Here is a 17,969-nt window from a genome sequence, read left to right as displayed (position 1 = left end):
ATGTTCCATAGGCATCTAAAAGACAACATTTCTCGACCCAAAATTATTCTTCCCAACTCTATTTTATTCTATAGTCCCCATCTTTAGGGTGACTGTACACCCCAGATTGCCTGGGATGGTCTCAGTTTAAGCCTATTGTCTCACTATAATTATTAATAATCCTTCCTTTTACTCTAAAAAAAAAGTCCTTGTTTGAATGATGCGTTACATGGTCATTTTCTCCATTTTGGACAATAGCGTGGCCACTCACTTAAATGCCCATGCCAGGACCTTCACATTTACCCTAAACCCTCTCTTGCTTCACTCCCACATTCTATATTGTTCCTCTCACTCAAGTAGATGCTGAGCCCCTGGAGGGCAGGGACAGTGTCTTACTCACTTTATATTTCCAGTGTCAGCCACAGAGTCTGGCCGATATAAGATGCTCAAAAAATGTCAAGTGGAGGACCTGAAGATGGAGTTAAGGGATGGAATTTGAAGCCGTAGAATATTAGGGCTGGAAGGGTGGACCCTTTGGCCTATCTTCTCATTTTATAGATAAAGAAATTGAGGCCCAATGTGGTGAATGAACTTGATCAAAGGCACATGGCCAGTTAGTGGCAGGGTCAGGATTGGATTGCAGATCTGCCAGAATCTGTGTAAGGCTTTTCTAGGTGGTTTAAATCTTCTTCATTAAGGAGAAGGATAGATAGCTCAGCAGTCAGCCTTCATTAGGCTCTTATAGTGTGTGTGTCCTGAGGGTTTTGGGGTGTGGCATGAAGTGAAAGAATAAATATTCTTGTTTCTCATGGGGTTCAAAGACATTGAGCAGACCCTTCCCGGCTTACCTGAGAGGCATTATTACCGGTTTTCTGTTGGAGACATCCTCACCTTCTTAACATTGCCAGTCCAGGTTAAAATACAATCTAATCTGACAGTAACTCAGGTGTTCTTTTTGTTTTCGTTTTTAACCTAAAGATTGGACACTGTGAAGCACATCCTCAGCATGGTGGGAGGCTGTGATATCATTTATTGCTCTGTCTGACACTCGTATTGATGGACGTGGGGATTCTGTCTGACTGCCTGGAGTAGAATCCTTCCCTTCTTCTTTTAGTTTACTTCAGATTCTTCTCTTAGCCCATTCTTAGCTAATACATCACTTCATTTTGAAGAAATCATTCCCTTTTCTAAACTTCATATTCCTCATTTGTAAATGAGCAGGTTAGACTAGATCCTCTCATAGCTGCATTCAGCCCTGAATTCCATTATGTTAAGGCTCCTCCACTCATTGCTTGGAGCAGACTTAGATGTTCATATCTACCGTACATGTAATATATATCATATTATATATACATAATATATACTCATATAATATAATATACATGTATTTTAAACCACCAAAATCTATGTCTCTGCTTTGTTCTTGGCCAGATCGAATATCTCTCCTATTCTTACACTTGATACTTAAATTCATCATTCCTTAAATGTCGAATCCTCTTTCTTTTCTAAACACTCTAATAAGCTTATTATTTCAACCATTTATATTTAACATTAAAGTTTAATCATGAAGTTGTTAACCATAGAAAATTATTAAATAAGTGAGTTTGGAATGAGCATGGAACAGCTGAAAAAAATGAGTGAGTATTTCAGAATGAGCACTTTGGATAAGAAATTTATGCATAGAAAACAATGGAGAATTACAATTAAGAGCTCTGGGGATCTCAAACTGATTTGTCCAGCTATTACATAGTCATTTCAATTTAAATTAAAATTGTAACTATTTTCTAGTCTACTAAAAATATGAGGTGTCACGTTAAGAGTTTTAATGGTGCGTTCTCTCGGGAATGCAAAAAAGGGAGATTGTAGCACATAAATAACTATATAGAGAAGAGTGAATAAATTCTCTGCCAAAACTGGATATGATAAAAACAGAAATGACAGTGGATTATTTTATTCCCTCTAGTGAAGCGCAGCTCACACATTAGAGCAAAGAAACAGTTCACAGGGTGTCTAATTCCATATCACTTTGTCAGAGTTGATGAAAAGAACAACACAAAAAATTTTAACTGATTGATGAACTCAGGCAGAAATGAGGCCACATATTTTGTTCGCAAAGTAAAATATTTTTTTAGCCACAGAAAGTAGGTTGATATTAATATTTGATAGCCCTGATTCAGAGAAAATTGGATTAGTCAAGGTTTTAACCACGGTAGAACATGTTTAAGGCAATCAAACTTCTGGAGGGGAAGAAAAGATTAAGTCAAAAGTAGGAGATAAAGCTTCCTGAAGTAGGCTAAACGTGCGTGTGTGTGCGTGTATGTGTGTGTGTGTGTGTGTGTTCATATGTGGTCATGTGTGGTTGTGCATGCTAGAATGTTGGGTCACAGTGGGCTAGGTCTGATGATGGCATACAAAGATTTGGAATTTTATTGTAATACCAGTAAATTAAGATAAAAGAAGCAGTATCTGGATGTCTGGTGAAAAAAGAGACTAAAAACTAGGGATGAGAGAGTTACAATAATGAACTTTGGTTGAGCTTTCTGGTAGCCAAGGAGAAAAGGAAACTAGTAGGTTTCATAATTCATGTTGTCATATCAATATTTTTCCTATTTGTAAGTTCTTGGAGCAATTTGTTGCGTAGAGCAGTGGTTCTCATACTTGAGTACATGTAAGAATTATCTGGGAAGTTTAGAAAATACTGATGCATGAACCCTGCCTCTAAAGATTCTGTTTAATTTGTCTGGGGTAGGATATATATATTTATATTTTTTAAAACTCCAGATGGATTTGATGCACAGCCAGGCCTGTGGCTCCGTGGTATAGAAACTTATGGAAAATAAGTGAGTAATCATTGTTCTTCAGAAGATGCAAAAACTCTTAATACAAGCAATTATATAAGTTTTTAATACAAGAGGAGTATTGATTTGTAGTTTAGTGAAAGTATTTCTCTAACAATTCTAATTCAGTTTTCCTGCCAAATAAAATTAAAGGACTCTGTACTCTCAGTAATGTATTCCTAAAAGCAGACATTTTGCATACAAATGCTAATTGGGAGCCAATTTTCCATTATTTTAAATTTAAAAAATTCAAAAATTCGTCTATGGTCATGCTACCCTGAACAAGCCCAATCCCATCTGATCTCGGAAGCTAAACAGGGTTAGGCCTGGTTAGTACTTGGATGGGAGATCACCTAGGAAGATAAAGTGCTGTAGGCGTGAAAAAAAAAAAAAATAAGGGATTGTAAACTGACAAGGTCATTGCAATCTGTGAGTCTGTGAGGTAAACCAAGGGTTGCCTCGCTTAAAAAAAAAAATTTCAAAAATTCAATGTGTTACATGTCAACTCTAAATCCTCAACCAAATTTTACTAAAACATGACTAAAATTAAGTGCCTTTATTTAAGTTATGAATTATCATAATAGGATTCAAAAGGCTTACAACAGCCTTCCTATCGTCATTAAATGATAAATAGGATTGTTAACATTTGTTTGTGCATAGTGACAAAGCTTCTTTTAGTGCCAGCCCCATCTGAGACACACCTCCTTTTGGTTGTTTCTTGGTGTGCTTTTCAAAATTTTGCATGTGATTCTGATGGTCTACCAATTGTAGTTGGAATATAATTTGAAGCTTTTCTTCAAAATGATGAATGATGTCACAATGAGTTTTTCTGATAACTTTTTAATAACTTAAACATTTTTTTTTCCTGAATATTGGCTGAAATATTATATTGAAAGATATGTATACTCAGTGAAATTTGGGCGTTCCTATTTGAGGCATTCTATCAAGAAAATGTTAAACACAAAGCCATTCTGTATTTAAAAAGTCCAAGACAGATGACTAGTGTTGAGAATTGAATTAATAAGGATTTCTTTTCTTTTTTTAAACTGCAAGTAACATAACACCCTCCCTCGTTTAAGTGGTATTCATGGCAAGAAATCCAGAGGTGGATGGTACAGAGTTGGCCCAGAAATATAACAATGTAATCAAGGACTAGGATTATTCCCACGTGCTTAATACTTAACTGCACTCATCGTGTTGATAATGTCTCCCCTCATGGTCACAAGATGGCTACAGAAGCTTAGAGTACCACATCTTCCATCAAAATAAGTTCAAAAGAGGTAAGGGAGTATAGTGAGAGAACTCATCCTATTAAGTCTCTCTTTTGTCAGGAGCAAAGTCTTTCTTACAAGCTTTTAAGGAGAATTCTCTTAACATCTCACTAGCAGAAATGGGTTTCATGGTCATCCATAGCTATAAGGGAGGCTGGGAAAGTGGTTATCTTGCATCTACAATCTAATCATGTGAGGAAGATGGGGTTGGAAAAAAGGCCAGTAGGAAGGTCAGTAGAGTCTGGATACTATCATTGATGAGCTGTGTGTCCTTGGGCAGGTCTCTTACCCTCCACACATTAGGATTTTCTGACAGAGCATTTGGCTTGCATTTGAAAGTGTTACTTAAAAAAGTTTGTCTTGATTACAAAGGAAAATCTCTTTGGAAATTTTCAGGTCACCTTGGCATATAAAAATCTAACAAGTTCTGCAGTAAAGAGAAGTGCAGAGAAGAGGTGAACTTTGTCGAATCCAGCATTTCCAAAATATATTTAACCATAGAACCTTTTTTATAAACCAGAAACTTATCAATATGCTGTGCATCCAGTGTTCTATGGAATAGTTCAGGGAACACTGAACTAATAGATTGACATTTCTTGAAAACAGGGTCTTCGTCTTTAAATTTCCCAGAGTTCTCAGTAGAGTTTCCAGATAACTGCTATCAGTCATAGCCTCAATCTCACTTCCACAGGGAGGACATCTCATCCATTAAACTAGGTCAGAGGATACACATATATCCTGCCTAAATGTATCCTATCTTCCTCCTTTATAACACCCCGATTGCAATAAGTTATTGGGTATAATTACATATTGTCTATCCTTCCAGATAGACTGTAAGCTCCCTGAGAACAGGGAGATGTCTTGTTCATTGCTTTATCTCCAGTGCCTACCACAGCGGCTAGCACATAGTAGGTGCACCATACCTATTTTTGAATGAATGAATGCCTCCCACATGGAAGACTATAGAGGCATCTGTGTAATGGACACTTTGTGTTTAGTTTCCCAGCATTAATTCCTCAACCATCTTCTTCTAGGATTGCCCCCTCCACCCTGTTCCATCCATATGGTAGTTCCCACTGGTCCAGGAGTAAGTACCTGGGCCAGTAAACCCCTCCTGAGGCTTTTAAAATTTGAGACAGAAAAAAGGCCAGATTTCTTTCTTTTCAGTGGTTAAAAAACTTAGAAGCAAAGGTCATGAACTGTTGGGCACCATATTTCCTTCTTTATGAACCAGAGAAGTGAAGACTGATTTGGGAATATATATATATATATGTATGTATATATGTCTATCTGTATCTCTATAAGAGAGAGGGGGAGAGAGAGAGAGATACTCAGACTCATAGAAACCCAGCCGGAGAAGGAGATGAAGAGTATGCTGACCAAGGCTGAGTTTTGCACCTATTCCTATTCTTGGGTTTCATAAGATTCTCTTTGACCCTTATTATTATTTCTTCTTTCTTGCTTAAGCTCATTTGAGTTGGTTTTCTGTTTCTTATGAATCCTAACTAATGTAATTTGCTAAATGAATTAATTATTGAGCATGAGTCAGATGGAAAAAGAAAAGGAACATGGGACATTTGGGTTCACAATTATATATAAAAGAGTGAGCAGAGGAACTGAGACGAATTCAGACTTGGGGAACTAGGACACAAGCAGAGCATGCCAGATTCAAATAGAAGGAAACATTCAATCTATTTCTGCACACTGAGGATCAAATGAATTAAGAGGCGTAAATGTGCTTTAAAAACTGAATAGAAGGAACCTTTTCTATAAACCCCAAATACGCATTCTGGTGAAAGAAAAGAGTACAGAAAGCCCAAACCACGGGCATTACCATGAAACCTGATGGCTAACGTTCTGAAGCCATCATTGTCCCTTCTAACACTCAGACCTCTCTGCCTTCCCCGCAAAGAGCACTCAGCTCCACGCTGCCACAGCACCTGGCTCATCTGCACTCTGCAGGTGTGTTCAAAGTCATTCCGTCTCTTGTTCCTTCCCTGCCCTACCTGGAGGAATTCTCAGGCTGTGCAGACTGTGTGAAGGACACCATCAGGGCCACTGTAGGGTGACTCTGGTGACTGAATAATGCATGAAACCAGCAGTGGCCAAGGGGGAGACTCCTTAAGTGGGTGGTGGGTTGAAGACAGGGTCTGGTCTCCATCTGTGGAGACCTGACTTTCCCATCCATGGGGTCTTTCAGATTGATGGCTCAGTCCATGTGGATGAGATACCTTTAGTAGGATTCCTAAAATGTTTCCTAGCTGTGCTAGACACAGTTATGGATTGACAAATTAGACAACAGTGCTTAACAGTTTACAAAGGATGCTCATGTCCCTTTCATGTCATTTGGGCCTCACCCTGGGAGGTAAAAGGGTCAGGAATTGTTATCTATCATCTACTGAAGAAAATTGAGGCCCTAACAAAGGATGACTTGCCCAAAGAAGATCAATCTTCTGGGGTGACTTAAAAAAAATACTCCTAGATTAACTGAACTCATAAGATTTGCTGCTCTTAGGGCAAATTGGAATATCAGAATGATTTCCTTAGAAAAAGTAGTATTCTGATTCCCAAAGCTGTGTTTGAACCAGAATAAACTAGGGAGATTTTAAAAACCAAAGAATGCTGGAGAATCTGATTTCATCGGCCTGGGGCAGGCTTAGGAATCTGTGTCTCAATCTCCCCAGGTGTTTCTGATGGGCAACAAGGTGTGGGAACCACCGGTAGGTTGAGGGGAGGCAGGGTGTGTGGGTCAGGACCCTGCGTTCTAGTCTTGGCTTCACCACTGGTTCTTTGGTGACCTTGGACCTCCCCTTCCCTGTCTGTACAATAAAGGGATTGACTTAGAATAGATGATCTCAAAGGTCTCTTCCAGCCCTTATATTTTACATGCCCTTTTAAAAATTGCCCACGAAGGGCTTGGCTTTGCAGAGTCCTGGCCCCTGGCAGCTCTAGAATAAAGAGGAACTTGATAAACTTGTTGGAGCAGATGTTGTTGGTTATAATCTGTTTTTTCTTCCTCTTGTCTAACAAACTTCTAATTTTATTCAGAGAGCCCTTTCTCCCTGAAATAGCGCTGTGCTTGGGGGAAAAATTGACCATGTTGATTATCTAAGCCAATCAGAATAACTCCATTCCCCAGTGTTTATGGGCATGTGACCTATTCCTGGCCAATGAGGGGAAGTTTGGGAAAGGAGGGCACTTGCAGGTCTCAGAGAGCTTCTGAAAGTGACTTTCTTTCTTTTTTTTTTTTTTTACCAATGGAATATAAACAAGGAAGCAGACACCCTTATTCTCTTAGCAGCCATCTTCCAACTAGCCTTGGGATGAAACTTACTGTTGACTGCAGAGCAGACTAACAGTGGATTAGTCAGGGTGATTATCATTAGCTGCTTAACAAACAAACCCCCACGTCTCAATGCCTTAACGCAACAGAAGCTTATTTATTGATCATATAAACGCTCATCAGGAGTCTGGAAAAGGCCTTTCATGTGATGTTATGGGCTGAATTGTGTCCCTCCAAAATTCATATGTTGAAGCCCTAGCCCCCAGTATCTCAGAAAGTGACTGTATTTGGAGATAGGGCCTTTAGATAGATGATTAAGTTAAAATGAGGCTGTTAAGGTAGGCGCCCCTATCCAGTCTGACTGGTGGCCTTATAAGAAGAGGAAATGTGGATACACAGAGACACCAGGGATGTGAGTGCACAAGGGAAAGCCCATGTAAGCACACAGGCAGAAGGTGGTTATCTGCAAGACAGGTGAGAGGCCTCAGGAGAAATCAGACTTGCTGACACCTTGATCTTGGACTTTTCGGCCTCCAGACTGTGAGAAAATAAATTTCCGTTGTTTAAGCCCCTGAGTTTGTGGTATCTTGTTATGTCAGCCCTCGCAAACTAATACATATGGTAATTTAGGGAATCATGTTCCTTCCTCCAGGAGGTTTTGCCATGTCCTTGGACCTTGGAGTACTCAGATCTGGTTGGCAAATGAGGGATGACACACAATGGAGGATTATGTGTGGAAGCTTTCTGTGTGCCAGGCTTGGAGGTGGTACACACTTGTACCCACATTCTATTGGCTAGAAGTCAGTCACAGAGCCACACCCAATTGCAAATGAGACTGGGAAATGGGCTCTAGCTGTGTGTTCAGGAAAAATGAGAATATGAGTCAGTGATCACCCTGTTTCCACTACAGACAGAAAGGTCTTGGATATGCCATGGCAAGGATAATCCTCTGACATTCTATTGGCTAGAAGTCAGTCACAGAGCCACATCCAACTGCAAATGAGACTGGGAAATGTGCTCTAGCTGTGTGTTCAGGAAAAAAGAGAATATGAGTCAGTGAGCACCCTGTCTCCACTACAGACAGAAAGGTCTTGGATATGCATCGCATATATAAAGATAATCCTCTAAATCAACCAATCCAGGAGCCTGCTCTACCTCTGACGTTGATATGTGAGCCAATCCATTTTCTTATTGTTTAGGCTAGCTTGTACCAATCCTCCTGTTCATCACAGCTGAAAACATCCTAACTGCTGCATGTGCCAATTCCTGTCGTCCTCCTCCCTGCTGGCCAGAGTGGTGTTATGGCCATATTGCAGGACTCTGGGGGTGGAAGGGTAGAGTAGGGGTAGAGATAGGGCTTTCACTTGGGTGCAAAGCAGAAGTCAATATTCAAAGTAAAGTGGTCCTGAGCCTTTCTTTCCCAATGGCATTGTGGGACACATTATGATGAACTAAAACATTCTTAAATCTGATATTACAAAACCAAGTATAGTGGAAATTATGGACAAATTAAAAATTATATTTTCTATACTTTATAATCCATAGATCCCAGTATCTAGCATATCATAATTAATTACCAAATATTTGTAGTATGAACGAACAACAAATGAATGAAGGCTGTCCTTGACTACCTCCAACCTCATTTTCCACCTCATTTTCTATTACTCCCCTTCACGTATCCTCCCCTCCACTGCAGCCAAATGGGCAGGTGCGTCCTGCTGACCAGCGTCTTTTCCTTTGTCTACATTCTTTCCTCTGCCTGGAGAACCTTTCCTCTATGTCCTTCGGTCCAAATCTTGCCTGTCCTCTGCACCCCAGCTCAAGGGCTTTTTCACGACCAGTGCCAAAGCCTCTCAATTAGGCCCCATCTCTCCTTCCTCAGGATGCCGAGGATGCCTTGCCCCTCTCCTATGTCACTTTCCAAATTCTGCTGGGTCTTTGCAGTTCTTTGTTCTTCATGCATGTGTCCTTTTCCTCCAGGGGAATGAACGCTCCCTAAGGGCAAGCACAGCCTGATTTGTGTGTGTGCTACACAGCCTAGGACTTTATTCTATGCAGAGAAAGGCTCAGCGATTGTTTCTTGGAACTGAAAAAAGCAGATGGACTGGAAAACCTTACTTTGCAAGAAATACTCCAACAGCTCCTAGTTGATAAATGCAGTGTTTACCATTTGAGCAGATTTGGAATGTTTTGCTTGCTCTTACTTGTCCTATTAAAATTTTTTTAAAAATTGTGGTAAAATATGCATGACATAAAAATTACCATTTTAACTACTTTTCAGTGTATAATTCAATGGCATTAAGGACGTTCACAATGTTGTACATCCATCACCTCTAATTCCAGAACTTTTCATCCTTCCACACAGAAGCTCTATATATACATTAAACAATAACTCCCCATCTCTCCCTCCCCCCAGCCTCTGGTAGCACGAGGCTACTTCCTGTCTCTGTGGATCCACCTATTCTAAGTATCTCCTACAAATGGAATCATACATTATTTGTCCTTTTGTATCTAGCTTATTTTACTTAGCATAATATCTTCAAGATTTACCCATGTGTCAGCGTTTCCTTCCTTTTTAAAGCTGAATAATATTCCACTACATGTGTACATCACATTTTGTTTAACCGTTCATCCATTGATGGACACTTGGGTTGCTTCCACCTTTTGGCTATTGTGAATAATGCTGCTGTGAATATGGATGTATAAGTATCTGTTGGAGTGCCTGCTTTCAATTCTTTTGGGTATCTGCTTAGGAGTGGAATTGCTAGATCATGTGGTAATTCTACTTTTAACTTTTGGAGGAACTGCCACACTGTTTTCCACAGCAGATCGCCATTTTACATTCCCATCATCCTTTTCTATTTTTAAGCTGGGATTCATCCTCTGCCACAGCTCTCCAGCATCTCCCATTTATCTTCACTCCCCAAACATCGACTCTGTGTACAAAGCGGATGTGCCTGTCTTACTTATTAGAGAAAAAAAAAGTTGCATTAATAGTTAAAAGTGTGGTATTACGGCTGGGTCTGGCAGTAGGTGATTGATGGCCTCCATTACACCCCATTAGATATTTTATTCTTGTTAAATGAAGAGCAGCCAACTTTGTCAAGTATTTTTAGTTCCCTCTGGTCTTATTGGTCCGAGCTATTCTTCAGGATGGTCTGTAAATGGCCACATATGGCTGAGTGTCTGCAGGACGGATGGCCATGCAGCTGGCGTTCATTGGCCACCAATTTACCTCGGCCCCCATCATTGTGAGCCTGACAGCGCCGGGGAGCCTTGTAGATCTAACCAAATATATCTATTTTCTAATTGTCTATTTATCACCTTCTGGGGATTTGTGGGCTTCCTATCTGAAGGCAAAGGGGGGATGGCCTTGAACAATGATCCTTGTCAAGGCTCTCGCTCGCTCTAAATTAGGGCCTAGTTGCTAAATAACTAATTTAGTCCTGCTATCAAGCTGAAAAAGTGGGTATTCAGCGCAAAGTGCCAGCTGGGGAATTGATTATGTCTTCTCTCAGCGAGTGTGATAAACCTGCCGCCAAGCCACTATGGAAGGCTGGGGACAGCTCCCCGGGGGCAGTGGCGTTTCATCACGGAGAATTGGCAGAGGTGCCAGGTCTACTCCCCACATGGCAGCTGAAGTCTGAGGCATTGGTCCTGCCCCGCCATGGCGCCCACAGGGAGTCTGGCCTTTGCGGCACCCTCCTGGTCTGTGGCTTCTGCCTGGAACTGTGGGGATGTTTGCATCTGTCAGAGACAGGATCAGGTTGAGAATCGGGGAGAGGAGAGGAAGGTCAGTCTGACAGCCCCAATTTCCAATTAGAGTGAGATTATTGAAGGTAGCCTAGGCCTGGGGTGGGAGAGATGAGAGGGAATAAATAAATGGAAATAGGAGGTTCTTAGGAAAATGCGTTAATAACAACTACCAGATTTTGAGCAGAGAAGAGGGCTGGGTAGCTGAAAATAGAGAGTTATGGTTTATTGCTTAAGAAATTTAACAGCAACAAAAACAACAGCAGCGATCGATTACTTAGGACTCCCCTCCCCCCGTGCTGTGCCAGGCACTGCACTGTGCCAGGGGTCCTTAGATCCGCTGTCTCCTTGAATCTTCTCAACATCCAGGCAGATCAGGATTTCTACTCCAACTGAGACTTGGAGAAAAAGAATTTCAAAAATGTCAATCCACTTGTCAAAGACTAAACTCTGCCCATAAATATCTCCCCCACCCCAATTTTTTTTACAGTGCCTAGAATGCCTCCATCATTTCTTTATTCAACTGATCTTTATTGAATACTCTCCTGGGTGCTGAGGGCTGGAGCAAGAACTCAGTCAAATCAGGCCCTGCCTTCATGGAGCTAATCTTCTAGTCAGAGAGACAGACCACATTGGTGGTTCTCAACACAATGGGACCCAAAGTCCCCTCTGTCACTCAAATCTTTTGAGTAACTCATTTATCGTTCTGAAATTAAATTCATACATAACACATCCTACTTGTTCAGATAATTTGAACAATCAATGTAGCATTTGCACTGTAATATAATGGAGAAGTAAAAGTAATTTTAATAAAATAATATGTATTTCGATATTCAAATATTTGGTCGTAAGTACACCAGGAAGCATCATGAAACATTCAAATGCTTACGCTTACTTATAATGAATGTTCGAATTTAAGAAAAAAGAGATAATAGCGAACTGAATATGCGTGACATTTTCTCTATCTTTGACAATTTAAAATAAGGGCTAAAAAAAAGATATTGGTAAATATACTTAGAATTGCTTTGAATGTGACAGCTACACATGTAAACTTGCACAAGAGTTGTAATGGTAACTAATATACCAAGAACAGTGTTGCCACTGATGATGTCATTATCTGAAATGAGAAATCTCCCAATCTCTCGGTTTCCATAAGGTTATATTCTTGGAAAAGTCAGTGTGGATTACACCAAGCATACTCTCCTTCGTACTTGTGTATAAGATGAAGTTCAAGTCTAGATTTAGATAACTATAAATGGTTTTTGACCCACATGATGTCTGGTTAAAATTCAGATGTCATAAGGATGCTAGACAACCCAGGCTTTGCCTCCTAATCACTGGGGGTTGGCCTCACTGAGAATCTCTGAACTATATTAAAGACAAAAAAATAATAAGTAGCGATAACTACAATGATCAAAATAAAACTGGGTGATGGGCTAGAGAGTGTGTGAGGAGCTACTTTGGATTGGGAGGTCAGGGTTTCTGGTTTGGGTTAAATGGTACCTCTAAGCCCAGATGCTCCAGGGAGGAAAAGCAGAAGAGACATAAGTATCCCTTGGAAGATTCATTACTCCATGAGAAACAATAAAAAATAAAATAAATTTTAAAAGAGGAGGGCCAGGAAGTCGGCTAGCCTGGAGGCCCAAAAAGCTCTGGTTGGGAGCTGCTCTACCAGTTGCTGGGTGACCTTGGGCAAGCCACTTTTTGGTTCATGAGCCTCAGTTTTCTCGTCTGTCAAATGGAAAGAATGATGACCACATTGCTTACAAGTTAATGAGAAGATCCAAAGTGATGAGAGCAAGTGCTTTATACAGCATAAAATTCTAACAGGCTTGTCTGTAACAGGAGAAATTAGAAACAAACCAGAAGCCTCCAAAAGGGGTTGGTTTAGAAAAAGAATGGCACAATCACTAAGTAGAACATTATGTAATCATTTAAACGATGGGAAATAATAGTTAATGCTACAGAAAGATGTTCAGAGGGCATTAAGTGAGAAAACTAAGTTACAAAATAATATAGAGTATGATCTTATGTTTGCAATTAAGACAGGGAAAGTAAGCAAACAAAAATCCAACCAAGCAACAAAAAAATTGGAAGGATGTATACCAAAATAATAACTGATATTATCCCTAGGAATTAGAGTTGACTGTCATTTTCTTTTTGTTCCTCTGTATAATGAACTGTATCATTTTTGTAATAAAAGAGACAAGACATAAACATGATTTTTAAGGTGTTTGTCACACACTAAGACCCCTGTTTGAATCACTGGTACCGTGTCTGGGTCCGTAGCCAGTTTACTACCTTCTTTCTTGCATTTCGCATGTGCAAAGAGAAGCAGAGTGGCCACTTGCTGTCCAGGGAAAGCTATGCCATCCCAAGAAGCAGCTGGTTCTCTTTTTATATTATGTTCTGTGCCCTTAGAGCTTGAGTCGAGCGGGTCCAGGTACGGGGTTACCACGTACCGGGGTCTGGGCTAGGTACTGTTATTTTAATCCTCATGACAGCCCTATGAAGTAGACATTATTATCCCCATTTTAGAGGTAAGAAAAATAAAGCCCAGAAAGATTAAGTGACTCACTGCTAGCCATATGTCTTCTAAGTGGAAGAATAAGGATTTAAAGCCTAGACGACTAAGTCTAAAGCTAATGCTGAGCCTCTGGGCATAAGTTTGTAACCACTTGGGAGATTATTTATTGGCCAGGTTTTCGTGTTTCTATAAATGAAGCTGGAAAATGCCCAGAGCTTCAGTTTCCTCACAGCTGAACACCCACCTAGCAGCCTGGCTGGGAGACAGCAGGGTAGCAGAGGAGAAGGTAGCTGTCTGTACAGAGGCAGCATATGGTAAGCGTAGCTTCCTTTCTCTGGCTTGGGTCTGGGTCAGGATTACAACCCTGTCACCAGCCTCTGTCTCCCCAAACTGAAAGCCATCATGCTCTTGGGTCAGTCTTGTGGGGACTCCCCTGTGAAGCCCCAGCCTGGGAGGGAGGGTCTTGAACTTAGCCAGACTCCAGCATCCAACTGTTCATCACCAGGTGCTCATCCATTATCTCTCAGAAGAGATTTCCCTTCTATCCAAGTCCTTACTCTCGTGTTATAAGGCTCACTCTCAATCTCTTAATTTTGACTCACAAAACACTATTTGGGGATAACATATTAGCCCCCAATAACTGCAATCAATGCTATGCTTCAAATGCTTATAAAGGTCACTTATTAGAGCAAAAATGGAGACAAAAACACTAAGCACAGACTTAGTCGTTTTTCCTCATAATTGCAAGTGTTGGATGTTGTAAACAAGCTTTTTAAAGATCTCTTAAAAAAAAACAATACACTAAGTGGTTACTTTGAAAAGCTCATGAATAGAGAATGGGTACTTGGGGCTAGGAGTATAATTTCCAGAGACAGCATCATCCCCTGATGCGAAATGTCCTCTATCTTAAATGACTTAGATAGAAGTGAAGACGCTTCACTCTGGAAAACTGTATTAAATGACTTGAGAAGTGGCTCTAGTGGTGACAAAGATGCCAATGTCAAAGATGTATGTAAAGAGAATGAATATAATTGTTTCATGAATAGATGTGAGCATGGAAAGGAAGTGTTATTTCTAAATATCCGTGTAATTTGTATAAGACTATTAATATGTTAACTGATAATTAACACATTAATTAAATTAATATTCAATACATTAATTTCAATTAACATTGACTTATAAGTACTACATTGCTATATTAATATGTTTTATATAAGTTACTTTAAATATATATGAAACTAAACTTTTGAATTTATTGAATAGGTAGACTGTGACTATCTCATCTATATTCCTAAAAGTTTATACATGCAAGTTGGTCAAGTTTTGTTTTGGAACTTTCTATTGGAAAAAGGCAGATCTCTCTGTACTTGGGGTTGTCACATGGCTAGACATGTTTACTGTAGGCCTACTATGTACCAGGCATGGTGTCAGGCACACAGGTAGCTTGAGTAGAGGAGAAACCAGAGTCTTAAATGACCACTTGAGTGATGCGGGTCTGCGTGGGAAAAGATCTAATTGACCCTGTGTCTTTCTGACAGCCAGATTGTTGTGCTCACAGGGAGGTGAGCACTTGCCCAAGTTCACATAGAAAAAACCCAAGTTCTGTGGCAAGGAGAGGAATGACAAGAGATAGCCAGGCAAATCTGGTCTGGTAGTCAAAGACCACCCTTCCCACCTAGCACTATCCCCACCCCTAGGCCTGAACTTGGCCTAAAGAGAAGCAAAGAACAAACACTCCCCATAGGGAACGTTCTGCTGTGGAGAAGATGTATCCGCTTGCTGGGGAAGGCTGGTGGTCAAATGTGGTTGACTTCAGTAAGGTTGACCATTTATTTTTGCTCAATGCTCCCTAAAATAATTTTGAAACTCTACATCCCTTATTGAACATTTTAAAGTTGACTTCTAGAATATCTTAAACAATTTAAATAATTAGAAAGGATGTAATGTCTTGTGTAGTATAAATATAGAAGTTGTAAAATAAAACTCTCACATCACTGTTTTAAATATGTCCAATAAAATACAAATATCATAGCAATTTGACACCCACTGCCATCCCTTTAAAAAATACACGAATGAGGTCTTATTTAACAGTAGGAAATTGCATTTCCAATCCACTTCCCCCACAGAATTTTATTCTAATGTAATGTATTTTTATGCTTGAAAGTCTTTTATTGATTTTTCTATCATACTTCTCTGCAACAAAAAGATGTATATAAATTGAAATTTTTTTATATCCTGTGACCATAAGCCTCTAAAAAATAAAAATAAAAAATTCTTTTGGATTGACTTATCTGTTCAACTATTAATCATACGAATTTGATAAAAATAATATGAATGCATTGCAAATGTTGATAAATTATTAGTAAGTACTAAAATGTATTGGAAATGTTTCTTTTAATGAGATGGATGGGGCCAGGATCTCCTCATAGCTGGGCAGCAACCAAGATCAGGAACCACCTTTTCTGTCATCCCCAATGCCCATAGCAGCACCTAGGGGAATACTCATACAGCCACGTAGTCTGTGCACTACAAACTCTAGGGAGAGCCATCCACATGCACTATGATGTAAATGGCAACCGCTGGAATTATGCAGTGAATAACCTGTGCAACTGTATGTGGTAGCCCCGGATTTGAGGAGCGGTAGTTACAGTGCCTTAATTAAAGATGGCATTGAGAATGCCATTTGTTGAATTGTCCCCAGAAGTGTTGACTCAGCAGGACAATGCACTGTACTAAGATTCGGGGTGAAAAGATATACAAGTCTGTCTGTAGAGTAGAAGACAGGGGTTTACAGAAGGGAAGATGGGAATGGAAAACTAGAATGATGCTTCCAGCACAGGCAGACAGGCAGATCAGTTTTAGGAAAGCATTCATATGGAATTTGAGAACCAGGAAATGGATTCCCTTGAAGTTCCCTGTGCTAGGTATTCCCTGAAAAGTCTTCCTACTCCAGGCCCAGCAGGGAAGCGGGGTGGGGGAGAGGGTCTGTGAACCTCTGGAGCATCTTCACAGTCCAGTCGACAGTGCGCATGGAGATGTTCATGGAGCTAACCAGATAGGAGGCTTTCTGCCATTAGCCAGATCTTCTGTCCTCTGGTCTTGGAAAGTTCCCTCAGCTAGGACCCCCAAATACACAGAGCCCATAAAGAGCCGCTCCCGAGTGTGGGCCTGGTAGGTGCCTCCTACCAGTCTAAGGAAGAGCAAAATAGTAATGCCTACTTGTTTAGAATTGAATAAGTTCCAAGCAATATTCTCAGCATTTTACTAATCTCATTGAATCTTTCCTCAAACTCAATCAAATAGATACTATTATTCTCATTCTACAGATGAGAAAACAGAGACTTACATATATTAAATAACTTGCTCAAAATCACATAAGAGCATGTGGAGAAGGGAGCTTTCAAACCTGGTCCAGGTCAGGTAAGCTCTAAAGCCTGACTCCTTTTCCCAAAATGCCTCTTTAAAATATGAAAGGAGAATGAAACTTTTATATTTATGAGCCTACTCTGAGCCAGGTGCTTTGCACTTGATCACATTTAAATCTCACTACTATCCTGCAAGGTAAATATTATTATTTTCTTATTACAGATGAGGAAAATGAAGCCCCAAGATAGTAAGCTGTAGAGCTGGAGTTTGACCCTGGGTCCATCCATCACCAAAGAACAGTCTCTTTCTCCTCCCTTAGACAGCTCCCTGAGCTGGAACGGCAGCTCGCCAACCATCGCCAAGCCCATGGCCACAGAGTCCATTACTCTTTACTATAAGACCTTTGGTATAAACTACCTTTGAGTTCCCTACAAAGAACCCAAGATAGTAAGCTGTAGAGCTGGAGTTTGACCCTGGGTCCATCCATCACCAAAGAACAGTCTCTTTCTCCTCCCTTAGACAGCTCCCTGAGCTGGAACGGCAGCTCGCCAACCATCGCCAAGCCCATGGCCACAGAGTCCATTACTCTTTACTATAAGACCTTTGGTATAAACTACCTTTGAGTTCCCTACAAAGAATATAGGCTATAAAAACAATAAAACCACTGTTGGAAAATTTGGCCTCTGATTCCCTTTGGCCCAGCCCCACATTTTCCACAATTTAAATTAAATTAAATTAATTAAATTTAATTAAATTAAATTTAATTTAATTTAATTTAATTCCAAGAATGCTTCTGAGCTCTGGCCATGTGCCAGGTGCCCACCTAGGTGCTGCCATGGGCATTGGGGATGACAGAAAAGGTGGTTCCTGATCTCGGTTGCTGCCACATGACATGTGGTCTTGTCTAAATTCCAGAAAGACAGTGATCAATATGGAGTCAGAGGAGGGAGTCA

At 40.3% G+C, this 17,969-nt stretch overlaps 1 pseudogene; it reads left to right on the top strand.

Annotated features, from left to right (window-relative positions):
* Nucleotides 1-3,075: 3,075 nt before the first annotated feature.
* Nucleotides 3,076-3,194, top strand: LOC112479476 (annotated as a pseudogene).
* Nucleotides 3,195-17,969: the final 14,775 nt, after the last annotated feature.

Source organism: Pteropus alecto, unplaced genomic scaffold, assembly GCF_000325575.1.
Source record: "Pteropus alecto unplaced genomic scaffold, ASM32557v1 scaffold114, whole genome shotgun sequence".
Classification (NCBI taxonomy): domain Eukaryota; kingdom Metazoa; phylum Chordata; class Mammalia; order Chiroptera; family Pteropodidae; genus Pteropus; species Pteropus alecto.
Note: the sequence above shows the minus strand (reverse complement) of the source record. Positions and strands in the feature narration are given on the sequence as shown.